This window comes from Lactuca serriola, chromosome 6 (genome assembly GCF_051521515.1).
Source record: "Lactuca serriola cultivar US96UC23 chromosome 6, Lser_US96UC23_V15, whole genome shotgun sequence".
Classification (NCBI taxonomy): Eukaryota; Viridiplantae; Streptophyta; class Magnoliopsida; order Asterales; family Asteraceae; genus Lactuca; species Lactuca serriola.
Genome location: NC_136413.1, coordinates 162,405,890 through 162,420,799, shown reverse-complemented (window position 1 = coordinate 162,420,799; position 14,910 = coordinate 162,405,890). Strand labels below are relative to the sequence as shown.

General features: G+C 32.7%; 1 long non-coding RNA gene across 1 annotated transcript; it reads left to right on the top strand.

The window, feature by feature from the left end:
• The first annotated feature begins 12,433 nt into the window (after positions 1-12,433).
• Positions 12,434-13,146, top strand: LOC145058940 (uncharacterized). The gene is made up of 2 exons (XR_013686582.1): positions 12,434-12,570; positions 12,941-13,146. It is a non-coding gene; the product is annotated as an uncharacterized LOC145058940 (long non-coding RNA).
• Positions 13,147-14,910: the final 1,764 nt, after the last annotated feature.

The window sequence follows — 14,910 nt, the reverse complement described above, 5'->3', positions numbered from 1 at the left end:
CCATCCTGGTACTACTCCCGCCTGAGCACGCTTAACTGCAGAGTTCTTATGGGATCTGCTGCCCTCACGGATTTAAAACGCATTGTGATAGGGAAGGTATCTACACCCCTTATAAGGAATGCTTAGTTCTCCTTCAACAATAGTAACAACAAAGCTATTTACAAAGCCAATTCTTAAGGGAATTACAATTGGTTCAATAGAAGGAGGGAGTTCGAGTGCGAAACCTCAAACAGTGAATACTGGAAAAGGTAAAGAGGTGGTTTATGAAAAGTCAAAAAAAGAAAAGAAAGCAGAGGTTGAAGCAGAAATGGAAAAACAAAGACAGATTCAGAGCATTCTAAGGCAAAGAGCAAGTGATCCACCAACTTTGAACAAGGGTGATCCTGCAAAGCTGTACTCATTCAAAACCATCGAATCCAAAGTCTTGGGAAATCACTTGTATAATTTTGAGAAAAAACCTAGAAGAAGTTATGATGTTGCGAATTCAGGCAGATGTCAACTTGACTTCCTGATAAACGAAATGATGTTTATCACAGCGCAGTACAAGATAAGTGAAAAGTTTGAAAATGCTGATAAATACACTTACATGAAAATCAGATTTCATGTTGTACTTGCGAAGGATCAAGATGAAGTTTGGTCTTTGATGAAGATAAAGAAAGTGCTAACTATCAAGAATGATGAAATGTTCGAGAACATGCTTCAAAATTTTCGATACTTTGTTGTCCGAGCAGATAACAAGCCTTTCGATTTTACCATTGCTGACTTTCCCTTAATCAATCTAAATGATCTCATTCAAGTGGCTCTTATCCTAAAAGATATGGAAGAAAATAAGCTCAAAGGATATGATACCGATGTGTTCCGATTTGGTTTCGCACATATCAATATATTCATAGATAACTACTATGATTGCTTGGCTTTAACTGATGAAGAACTCACATCAGGCCTATGTAGAAAAGTCACAGTTCCTTGGGAATCAACATTGCCTCAAACATAATTGAAGAAGTATGCAGACGGGGAAATATGCCTTAAACCTTTTGGCATGGTTTTCGCAGGAAAAGATACCAAGGGGAAGCCTAAAAGATTTTTGTTTCAAGTCTCAGAGATTGAAAGATACACCACTTCGCAATATACGAATTTCATTGTTCGTATGAATAGTTGCACAAAGAATAATGAAGGAGACAGGAAGAAGCTTAAAAAGATCATCACTTGGTATTCTGAAATTCGAAGAACAATGCACTCAGCTGTTCAAAATCTCACAAACTGAATAGCTTCGACTGTTTACAAAGGGGGAGAATGTAGAGTCTAGATTTTGTAAAAGTCGAAGTGTTTGTTTTTAGTTTCGCATGTTAGTTATTTTACTAAATCTTCATTTTGTGCGAAGCGTATTGTTAAGGACTTAGTATATTTTTTGTACACTCATGTTTCCTATAAATAGGGACTGAGGTTAGAAGTAGAGTAACGAATGATTCAAGGAATGATTCTATAGTCATTCGCATTTTTCTCTGCTTAGTCTGTAATCAGTTTCTTCATCAATATAAGATCTGATTAATATTTACTTCTTGTGTTCTTACTTTTCATTCATATAACCATGATTGCTTTCTAAAACTCGATTACAATTCTCTTCAATTTCCACAATTGCTATCTACTCAAAATCCACTTAGTGAAAGAGTTTCCTTACCATCATTTTCATGAATCGAAGAGAAACCTTATGAAACTTAGATTTTATGGTGTAAGTGTTCCTATCCATGTGAATTTGTCAAAACCATAATCACAAGACTAGGTTAGTGACAAATCCTAACTCATATGGATTGAACTTGTGCAATCTTAACTTCTTGCCACCTGGCAACTCAAGGGCCTGCCATTGCTTTCAAGTAGTTATCCAAACAATTGAGAACAGGTAGAACTCAAATGTATAGCCAACTTAACTGGAATGGGCACAGAAATGCCAGCACGATAGGTTATAAACCTCTAGTTGTGTGTTATCGATGAAATACAGGTTTTATTCTTGATTACTTCTTGAAACCCTTTCAGTTGTGTGCTATCGATGAAATATAGGTTAAGTTGGCACATAACTAGAGGTTTAAAACACATGTCTTAAAGAAGGTTATAAACCTCTAGTTGTGTGCTATCGATGAAATATAGGTTATAAAACACTTTTAGACTCCCACTGTCTCCTTGACCTATAAGACTTTCTTGCCAAATATTCAAGAGTTAGTGTGGATTCTAATCAAGACAGACACTTAACACAATTAGCCTTAGTTGGTCTTTGTTTTATCCAAAACATCACAACTTACCAATTTCAAATGTACAAGAGTAGAAAACTTTTACGCTTACATTTCACAAGTGTTTTAAACCTTCTTTAAGACATGTCACTCAAGTTACAATCTTAGAGTATAACTCTATGAATTGTTTTGGAATGAAGTATGAATCATCTTCTTGATTTAACCACTTCAACAATTTATAACTCCTCTTCCTAACTATCAGAATGTATTTAGAGGATGAATTGGGATAAGGTCTTAAATCATTAAGATGATCTTAAAACATGATACTAAAGTACTCTCCCATCTTTTCAAATTTGAGAAACTTTTATCCTTCTGCCTAATTTGATTCTTCTTATTCATTCTATCATACATTGAAAATATTCCAATGCTTCAGAATTATACTTAAGCTTGTAAGTATAATCATATTTACTAAACCTTAGTAAATCATGACGAATAGTCTTATCCATCTTTTTTGGTGGAATTTTGACAAGTTCACAAGAAAGTGTACTTGATCCCTTAGTCCTTCTCTTGACTCACACATCCATGTGAACAAGCAGTTAGTCTTAATTTTCCAATGCTCGAAATTTCTCATTCATCATACTATACAACTTACGTGATTCCAAGTTTCTATCCAACTGAAACTTGGGTGATGAGAGTCTTTCCTTATTTGGTAAATTTAGACACTACTACAAATGAAAGAATCAAATTCATATTTCCAATATTGCTATCACTGGAATCATATAAGCAACATCTTTTTTTTCCCAAATGCCATTGTAAGGATATTTTAAAATAAATAAAATTAAAAACTTTTCTTTTATTTTAAAACTTTGCGGAAGAACTAATCCTTACAATGCAAATGTATATGAAACCTTGTTGTCATCTATTTCTAAGCAATCCATCATAACTCTTAAGCACCTGCTCAAAATTCTGATCACCGAACCATGCGATTGAAATCCATCTTCGCGATCAGAACCAGCATATACTTCCTTTAAGTTTCTTTACTTTTCTTTGATTCTTAAAACATCAACATGTGACCCAGCCACATCATGTAATAAGAATCTCCAAGTAGGAACTTAATAGAGTTAGACAATGGACTTTACCTGAAATAAAGTCAAACTTATTGACTTTACCATCCTTAGGTAAGTTTGGCAGCTTCGTAACCAAAGCCCCTTCCTTTGGCAATAGAAACATATGGACCCTTAGGTAATAGTACATGGGACTATCTCAGACTTAGCCTTTCTCTTTACCATTTGGTCAACCAAGTTGACTATGGCCAATCCCTTTCCATTCGGAAGAGAATGCATTTCGAGATTTCTTGTGTCACTATTGTCCCTGTCCATAAAGTTTTGGGAAGTTGATCTCCTAATCAAATTTGCTTTACTAGTACACTAAATCATTTCTGATTTAGCAGCACCAAGCAAATAGATAAGATCATTAAGGTCTTGTCATAGTCTATTTCATAGGAGTCCCAAAGGAACTCACTATGTGACTTAGAAAGTGATTGAACCACTAAATTTCTCAATACTTTGACACCCAACTCTCCCGGCTTGTCAGTATGTGACTTCATCTCCAAGATGTGATCACACCTAGACCTTGCCTTACCAATAGGGCTTGAGTGAAGTTCCAAGATATTTAGGAAGATCATAGATGTCTGAACTTGACATCTTTTGGGAGATATTCAAGATAGTTGATTTAAAGTCCTTAATATAACACCCAATATGAAATATTAAGGCTAGGACCCAACAAACTATTTTATAACTTGGAAGAGGGATGCCGTAATCCAAGCTATAGAATATTTGAAGGTAGGTGAATGACGATTCACCAATTTCCACCATGAAAAACAAAATAATTTATTAGGTTTTAACTGGATTTGAAACTCCTAGATCTTTGAGATTCATTGAACTTTCAATGGCATGTTTCAATCTCAAGTGTGCCCTTCAGGTTTTGTGACCGGGATGCCAAGGATCACCAAAATAAGGTGTGAAGTAACCATGCAAATTACTTGGTACCCTTAAGTGTTTACCCCTCAATCGATGTGTTGGTTAACCACACACGCTCCATCGATACTATGATAAACATTAAGTTACCCTTTGCCTACCTTGTTAAATACGAGTTAGTGTGCCGATTAACCACACACGCTCCACTAACCGACTTAAACAAAGTGTAAAGTGTAATTTCATGGATTAGCACCTTATTCACATTTTTCCTAAGTAACTAAGATTGGGTATTTATAAAAGGTTTAGTTACTTAGTGTTTATCATTAATACTTTTAATGAAGGGAGAATTTATAGTCTTTGTCCTACCCGTTCGGCTAACGACCCTCCACCAGTCAAGGAAGCGGTGGGTGAGAGTGGACACCCATTAAACTGCCATTTTATAGGCAGTAACCTTATACCCCCCCCCCCTTATAGACCGGCTTCGTGAATGAGGCCTACTAACGGTACCACTGACTTGCTCTTATACATATATATATATATATATATATATATATATATATATATATATATATATATATATATTATTAACTTATAATATTATAAAGTATAAGGGTTGAATTTTAACTTTTAAAATTCTAAGGGCTAAACTTGGAATTAAAGTATTCATAAGAGAAAGCTTTTCAAATTCCAAAGCTTGAGGGAAAGTTTTGTAACTTTCAAAACTTTTCTATTCCATAACTTATGTGTTTAAAGTAGTTTTAATTAAAAAAACTTTTCAAGTTCCATAACTTGAGGACAAGTTATGGAAGACTTTAAACTAATTAAAAAAGTGACTCTTCATAATTCATAACTTATGGAAGCTTTATGAGATTAAGTAAGGTTACACATATTTTATTTAATGAAGAGACTCTTGAACCTCCATAACTTGAGGACAAGACTCTTCAATTTTTTTGTAACCATTGCCAACTTTTATGAGTTTTATGAAACTTAAATGTGACCTTTCACGTAACTTGAGGACAAGTTACACAAACACATTTTAGAATCAACTTTTAGATTAAAATGGATTGAAAACAACTATTCAATTAACTTATCTATTAATCTAAGCAACTCATATGAACAAGATAATTCAATCAAACTTTTTCCATGTAATTAGCATAACACTTAAACTAATACAAAACATGAATCTATTGATAATTATCTTTGAAATTGGATTAGCATGAACATTACCACATCAAAAACAAGTTTATAAGTCCAAAAACATCTTAAGGTAATGTTCCTAGTCCAATTCCAGCCAAAAAACTCGAAAATATGCTGTCTGGGGCTCCTACTCGTCGAATGCAAGAACCTACTCGACGAGTAGGATGAATTTCTTCATGGACTCAGCGAGTTCATCAGTGGACTCGGCGAGTCCAGTGCCCAGAAAGCCAAAAAATCGATTTTTTCAGCAATTTGCATCAAGTATAATTGAAAGCAAGCCTAGTCTCTGATACCACTGTTGGGTTTTGAACATTCTAACACTCCTATGGTGTACATGCAACCCTATAAACCTTGGATCTATGTTTTCACTATTATACATGCAAATAAGAACTTTCCAAGGTTTAAATCCTAACTAGCATACTATGAGGCAACTATACTACGAAGACTAGTTAGATTACATACCTTTTGGTGTAGCTTGATGTATTCAAGCTTTAAGAGCTTAGCCCCAATAGTGTGGAAGCCTCAAGTGGAATCACAAATCACCTTGGAAGACTTTAGAGAATATGGATACTTGGCTCTCTCTAGTGAAATCGGCTAGCCCTTCCTAGTGTACCCACACTAGTGCCAATTTCACCAACCAATGACATCTTTATATAGTATGGAGATAAGGGTTAAACCCATGACCTTTTATTTCATATGATCCATGGTTTAAACACTCCATGGACTATCCATGAAAGCTTAGCCCAACCTAAATGAACTTGGCCCATTCCATATATATATAAGATTCAATATTTAATTAGTTCATTTTGATCACTTAATTAATTATAAATTAATTCTTGAACTAATTAAATAATATGATTATATATTAATATATTAGAACTTATATTATATTAATATAAATGAAAAATATACTATTCTCAAAAGACTATCCATATAAATTGTGCCGGTGAAGTGCAACCTAAATGGACCATGCCGGGTCGGGTCAAGTACATAACAAATATATTTATGGACTTAGACATTAATCCAACATAAAGATCTATCATAAAGAGATGTTTTCATGGATGAATCAAAGGGTGATACTAGATTAAGAAGGACAATAACTAATATATGGAAGAATCACTTACGTTTTTGATGGGAAATCGAAGTGATCTTGATGATAGTTGAGAGAGAATGGAAGTTCTTTAAGGTGAAAGTGTAAGAAATGAAGAGAAGTGAAGGAATGTGATACATATGGGGAGAGTTCACGGCCACCTTGGGTGTACGGCCGTACACTCCTCTTGAAGGAGTGTATGGCTTGAATGCAACTCGGTGTACTAAAGATAACATAACCCTACACCCAATACTTAAGTGTACTAGGCTTAAAACTAATAAAACGATCTTTAACAATGCTAAAAGATAGCAGACACGAGTCTGACTCTCGATTGATTTGCTGGACTTTCAAGACAAAAATTTTTGGGTTGTCACATAGATCCTTCAAACACTTTTGCTTCAGCAACAATCAACATATATGTCAGATCAATTAGGGTCACGTCATGATCCCTCATATAGTAGTCTTTAATGAACTGACTATATGAATCAGGAAGCGAAAGTAGAACCAAGTCAATGGCCAGCTCCCTTGGGAAAACGACACCCAACATCCCTAGTTTGTCAATGTACAATTTCATTTTCAGAACATATGCACACACATATTTTCCATCTTGATGTTTACATGCCAACAGGGCTTGAGTAACTTCGTATTTTTCAACTTGAAGAAAACATGAATTGGGGAGAGTCGCTTGAGGAGGAGGTGGAAGAGTTCAAGAAGCATGATCTTGATCAACATGTGGAAGATCATCTTCAAATAGATGAAAAACATTTCCAGAAGAACGAGGAAGACCATTGTTGTCGGAACTTGAAATCTATAATCGGAGAAATGAGAATTCAAGTTAGTTGATTTTAATCATTAGTTATTAACCCATAAATTTAAATTAAGGCTAGGGTCCATATTTTCGATTCGAACTTTGAAGAGGGATGCTGCAATCAAATTTGAATCTATTTTAGGTAGGTAAAGCATTTACCAATTTCAATCTCATGAAACTCCTAGATCATTTGAGATTTATTGAACTGTTCAATGGCATGTTAAATCTCGATTATGCTCTCACTTTTGTGACTGTAATGTCGAGGATCATAAACGAGATGTGAATAACCATGTAAATTAGCTTGGCATTCTCGATGTCATTTATCATCTCATGTTAATGTGTCGGTTAACCACATGCGCTCCATTAATCAACGATAATTTTCGAGACACCCATTACCAACTTTATTAGTCCCACATTAGTGTGTCGGTTAACCACATACACTCCACTAACGAATTATAAAGTGTAATGTGTAATTTCATGGATTAGTATCAAATTATATTTTTCCTAAAGTAACTAAGAGTAGGATTTTAAAATATTTTAGTTACTTTATATCATTATACTTTTAATGAGATTATGTCCTATCAAACCCGTTTGGCTAACAACCTTCCACCACACAAGAGAGTGGTGGGTAAGAATGGATACCCAGTGGTGGTCATTTTATAACTCGTTTCCTTAAACTCTCCTTATAATATGGCTTCGTGAATGAGGCGTACTAGTGGTTCGACTGACTTTTCTTATGTGTATAATATATATTAAATTTTTAATAATATTTATAGTATAAGATGAATTTTAAAACATCTTAAAATTGCATGGGTTTAATCTTTTAATAAATTAAACTTTTAGTTTAATTAAATTTAAACCATTTTATGGATTTATTAATTGTCCTTTAATTAATTACTTAATTAAATTAATAATAATATCCATATTAATGTATTTTAAACTTTTCAAAATACCAATTATTATTTGACATTAATTATTTAATTTAATTAATATCTAGATTTATTTTTACTCTTACAATAATCATATTAATCAACAAAAAAAATTAATTAAGTCAAATATTTATCTCCTAACTTCTAGGCTTTTAATTTATCATCATAGATATATCAAAATCGGATTTTGAGGATAAGTATAGCAAATAATTATCATATAAAAGCAGATAAGGCACAAAATTTCATATCTGACAGCACAACACACCGTGTTTTATGAGCACTACGTCACGTTGGATGCCAACATGTCATGCTCGAAGAACACCACAGCATGTTTAATGAACAGAATGACGATTCTGTTTTCTCCTCCGTGTTTAAGTTCACCATTGTATCAATTCAATGGAAAACTAAACCTACGCTCTGATACCACTGATAGGTTTTGAGCATAACAAACAATCTTATGTGTGCATGTAACCCTAAATAATTTGATCTACGTTATCTCTAATTGAACATACAAATTGAACAACAAAGTAGAAACCATGGAACACTAGTATATAATCAAAATACATAATTAGGGTTAAGAAAATCATACTTTGATCAGTATATAGTAATAGCAATTCAAATCCTTGTGTTATTGAAGCCTTGAGAGCAAGCGCCACAAATGTCGTGCCTCTAATGGTTCACACCCAACACTAGCAATGGAAGATGCTTAAGAAGGAGGGAGGCTTCAAATTTTCTGTTGGTGCTTCAAAAGAAGAGATGGTCGAAATCCATAGGGTATATCCATATTTATAGTGTAGTTAGGAAACCCAATATAAACCCAAATCCAAGATAATCTTAAACAGTGTAATTGTCCAATTTCCTGTTTATCCTCCAACGATAATTATAGAATTCCTTAGGCATAAAGAAATCATCCAATCCTTAAGGAAAAATCGTCCATAGCCTATGGAGGTTTCTAGATTGCCTCTTGCTCAACTATTGAGCAATAAGAATTCAGTCCCTACACTTTTAATTATTTCTTTTAATCCAAAAATTAATTCCAATTAATTTTTTAATAAATATTAATTAAATATTACCATTTCTAGTTAATATATTATTCTCATAATATATTGACAAATCATTTATTTCAATTTATTAATCAAATAAATTCAACATCTCTCTCCAAAATCATTTGTCCAGTTGCTAGTTGTAAGGGCAACCTAAAAGAACTATGTTGCTATCAATTTAAGTATATACCAATTATAGTTATGGGCTTAGACACCTAATCCAACACTTAAGGATGCTTAAATAGGGTCCAAACCCGAAAAATTAGGGTTTGTGGCTCACCTATGTATGCCTCGTGTACTCTAGGAGTACGCCCCACGTACGTGAGTCCGCACCAAATATTACAAAAATGTCATTATGGGCAAATTTGCAAACTTTCTCATGTACAAGGGCCAAAATAAAATACTTCATCATACTATGGCTAAAAATAAAAATACCTCGTCATCGGGATGTTACATAAACCTTGGATATTGTTAAAGCTAGAATTTATTGGAGCCTTGGATTCGTTAGAGTCATATCATCCAGTATAAAGAGAACAACACTAGTCGATTAAGCATGATCATACAAGTTAGCATCGATCGGTTGGATCCCTAGAATCGCATAGATGGGATCGACAACAGGTAGGGATTGATGGCGCTTTAATTGTGTTCAAGGGTGGGGTCTTACATGGTAATCTGCACAGTAGGGGTTGATTGTTTAAGCCTTAAAATCACAATGAAAGGAACTTACTAGAACAAGAATGATGGAGTAATTTTTACGGTTAAGTGAAGAGAGACAATGGTGGATCATATTTCTCTACTCATTTAAGACGCGATTTAGAGAGAAAGAGGTGAGAGAGACTATATGTAGAATACATATTATACCCTTGTTTAGATGTGATTTCATGCATAAGGGTGTATAATTTTATTGTACACCTTCTTAATTTAATCCATTGATATAAATCATGAGGTTATAAATGTGGTTCCATAGTTAAATAAGTTTTACTTGGTTCTATATATATATATATATATATATATATATATATATATATATATATATATATATATATATATATATATATAGAGAGAGAGAGAGAGAGAGTCAAGATCAAATAAGAAGGAAAATTTTGGTAGGAAGGTAAGAAGTTTTTTTTCTACATATTTTTTTAGCGAACATACAAAATGAATCATTAGATGATTCAAAGCTAAGATGATTCACAAGAAAAAATTCCCGAAAAAACATCTTCATGATTCATTTGTAAGTAAATTAAGAAAAAAATCACTTTTATTACAATTTTAGTGAATAACAACGAAATCATTGTGTAAATGAATCATCAGTGTGTTTTTTTTGAGATTTTTTTTGGTGAATCATGTTAGTTTTGATTCATCTAGTGATTCATTTCTTTTATTCGTCAGAAAAGTATGTAGAAAAAAAACTTCTTACCTTCCTACCAAAAAAAATTTCTTATCGGATATATATATATATATATATATATATATATATATATATATATATATATATATATATAGAGAGAGAGAGAGAGAGAGAGAGGGGGAAGGGGAAGGGGAGAGAAGGAAAGAAAGAGTGTGAGGAAGAAAAAAAGATCAACAACTTTTTTCTTATTTAGTGGGTTTCATAAATACTCTCTATTTCTATTGCTACATCATTTTCATAATGAGACTCATTAAAATACGGTTACAAAATAAAATTAAAAATAAGTTCCCCTTTGATGAATGATGGAAGAATGTGTCTTAATAGTTTTCTTGTTTAAACTTTTGATATGACATAAGTTTGAACCAAATTTTCTATTTATATCTTTTTTTTTGTAATTTTGGTTTCGACCTCCATAATCTCATTGCTTGTGTTTCCTCACACCTTGCGACCATCATAATACATATCCTTCGTTAGACATCATGTCTGATTAATGATATGATAAACGATTGAAGTAGTCTTCAACCACCATAAGCCTACATCACTGCAACCAACATCACATCCCGACATATACCACAATTAGATGTAAATATCATATTGTGTTGTTTGATTACTAGCTGTTATGCACAAATCACACCCGATGATCACGCAGTGGTGAATAAATAGGCATAATATATACTATATTTGTCCCATATTTATTATTTACTTTTTATTTTTGAAATTTTTATTCTTCAATTTTGATCTTAAATATTTTTATTTTTTATATATAATACTTGATGTAAAAATATATTAATGGATTGTGTTTTAAATGTTTTTAATTATTATAAATTTCATCAAGTAATTTATAACATGAATAAAAATATTTAAAGTCAAAGTTGAAAAATAAAAATTTCAAAAATAAAAAATCTCTAACCTAATAAAAGAATAGTTTTATTGTCCTTTTGACAGGTGTCATCCTATTAGGCTTCATAATTAATGCATATTTTATTCTTCTTTTGCCATGTGTCACCCTATTATGTCTCATAATTAACGCATGGCACTTGTCAGCTCCATTTCAAATTTCAATTTTAAAATTTCACTCTAATTACATTAAACTAATAATATTAGAATAAAAATTAATACAAATTATAAAATGATACAATTTTACATATTTATTTAAATCAATGACTAAAATTTATATAACTAAAAATATCTCTTAATTAATAGCTTATTTAAAATAATTAATTAATAATTTTAAGTTTTAACTATAAAAATTTAATTAATTTTATAACCGTGGTTCCCACGTGTTATAATTAATAAACAATAAATATGAAAAGGAGAGAGTATAATTCTTTCCATAGATAATTGAATGTTGTCATTTGAAAATCTTAGATGGGTAACATTTCAAAACTTATTAACAATTTTAAGGTAGATTTAAAAAAAAATGTAAAAAAACAAATTGGTGTCAACTAATGCCGCGTAAATGTTCAACGTGAAAGGTAAGTCTAAACCATGTAATGACTATGACAACACCCCTCTATAAATACAATCACGAATCAAAGTGGAAAAAAACTTAAGAAACCTATATTAATTTAGAACATTCAGAGATCCTTAAAAATGAAGATCGCTTCGATTTTGGTTATAATTTTGATCGCGATGATGTTCTTGGCTATGACTTGTGCTGCACAAACGGCTGCTGAGTGCAAGGAAGAAAGAAGGCTTGCGGTCAACGCATGCAGAAACGTGTTGACCGGTAGTCTTCCATCGTCTGCTTGTTGCCAACGAGCTCGTGTTAGCCATGCTGCGTGCATATGCCCTGCTATCACCCCGAAAGTGGCTGCACTTGTTGATATAAATCGTTTTGTTAAGCTTGTTGAAGGTTGTGGACGTAGAGTCCCTCGTCACTACAAGTGTGGAAGTAATCTCTCTCTCTCTCTCTCTCTCTCTCTCTCTCTCTCTCTCTCTCTCTCTCTCTCTCATACATTTATTCGGTTTCTTTAAATGTGTTGAATCGTAATCGAGATGATAAGTCTTCATCGGTCTAAAACTCAACAAAGAACACTCTCCCTTGAGATTGCATATGTTCATGATTCTGCTTTTGCATCGAATATATTGGTTTTTCTGCTGTTTTTTTAATGTGATAAATGTTTTGTCCTCATTATTCTTGAACGTAAACATGTCATATGATCACGTAACGATAATGTTTTCTGGATGTGTGATTGTTTATGTTCTGCTTAATTAATTGATTATCTACAACAGTGTTTAATTTCTGATTTTGGATTTTATAGGTATCACAACACCATGAGAAAGATGATGAATATGGTCGAACAACATAAGATTGAATGTCGTGTTTTTTTTTATGTTGAAGCACATGTGCATAGGAAAGAAATGGAGGGGTGTTTGAAATCCACATCTATGTATTAATATTCGAAGTTGATTGGTTTGTTTGTGTTTTTAAGGTATATTTATTTGAAAATGCAGTCGTTATGTTTTTCACATTCATAATTGAAATAAGAATATATGTTTGTAATAGAAGGCCAAAACTTATTCGGTTGCTGGTGTATTGGTGATTATACATTAATGTATTATGAGTGATAAATAATAAAAGTATAATTGATAATCAGATTTAATTCTACAAATAATATCCCAATGTTTTTAAAAGCACAAATTAAATTGATTCCTACTTTTTATGTCTACAAATGTTCCTACCCAATAAGATTATAACAAGTGTTATCATTCGATATTTGTTTAAATAACTCATTAAGACTATATTATGAATATATTAAATTGAATGGTGATTTGTCATAATTTTAGTGAGTAGGAATAATTGTAAGCATAAAAGGTAGGAGGTAATTTAATTTCTCAATAACATAAATTAAATTGATTCCTACTTTAAGAGCACAAAGAGCGGGATGACTGACGTGGCCAAACATGGCACAAATGGTACCAGCTATCTAGGGGTGTAAACGAGCCAAGCAACTCACGAGCTACTCGACATCGGATCGTTAAAAACTCGACTCAAAACCAATTTTAAACGAGTCCGAGCCGAGCTCGAGCTTAATATTAAGTTTGTTTATTAAACGAGCTCGAGCTCAAGCCTTTATCACTAAGCTCGATTAGGCTCGCGAGCCTAAACGAGCCTTTATATAATATAATTTATTGTTATTTATATATATTAAAATAAAAGCATATTAGGGGAATTATGAATTTAGGGTATTAGTAAAAAAGCTTTTTAACCAGCTCGACCCGAGCTTAAGCTTATTTAGGCACGTCAGATAAAAACGAGTCGAGTCCGAGCTCGAGCCGAGCTTGTATAACTCTTTACAAGCTCGAGCCGAGCTCGGTAAAACAAAGCTCGAATCGAGCCGAGCTCGAGTTCGAGCCTCATATAACTTAAACGAGCCTGAGCCGAGCCTGGCTAGACTCGTTTGCACCCCTACAGCTATCGGCAGTGCCCAAAAAGAAATTATATAATCAACACAAGATATAAATTTGTCTAACATGATCATAAATAAGTTTAGAACATTAACAATATGAGTTTTTTCTTATAAAAAACTCTTGAGGTTTTAAAAATATTGGTAGAGTTTTTATAATAAGCTTGTTAATTAACAAATAATATTGTGGGGTCTATAAAAAATGGTTATATGAAAGAGGAGGAACCCCACCCACCCCCACACACACATACAAAAATAAATAAATAGATAGTGGTTTTTTAGCACCTTTTTTTGAAAAATATCTCATATGATGGGTGTTTATAAAACCTTTTTTGTGACATGAAAACCAAAAAGCATCAAAAATCTTCATAAAAAAGTTTCCTATTATGAATGATATCGATATTTTATGGAGATTGAAAACTAAACGAGCTCAGTCAGATATCTAACATAATTAAAGTCCTAGACATGTCATAGCTATATGCCTATTAACAAGTTGACATTGAGACCAAGAGAATATCTATACAATTCGGAATGCGTCTTTTTTAATATATTCATTACTTTTATTTTTTTAGGAATAAGGAATTTGATAAACACACAAACATGATCTCACGAAAATTAAATATGAAACAAAAATTTAATGTGGTTCACTCGATCTGATAAATCGAGCTACATCCACAAACAAAAGATAGATAAATTTTAGAGTAAATTACACGAAAGGTCCCTATGGTTTGGGATAATTTGCATGTTTGGTTCCTAACTTATTTTTTAACTCGGAAGGTCCCTACTGTTTGTTTTTGCTAACCACTTGGTCCCTATTGTTTGTT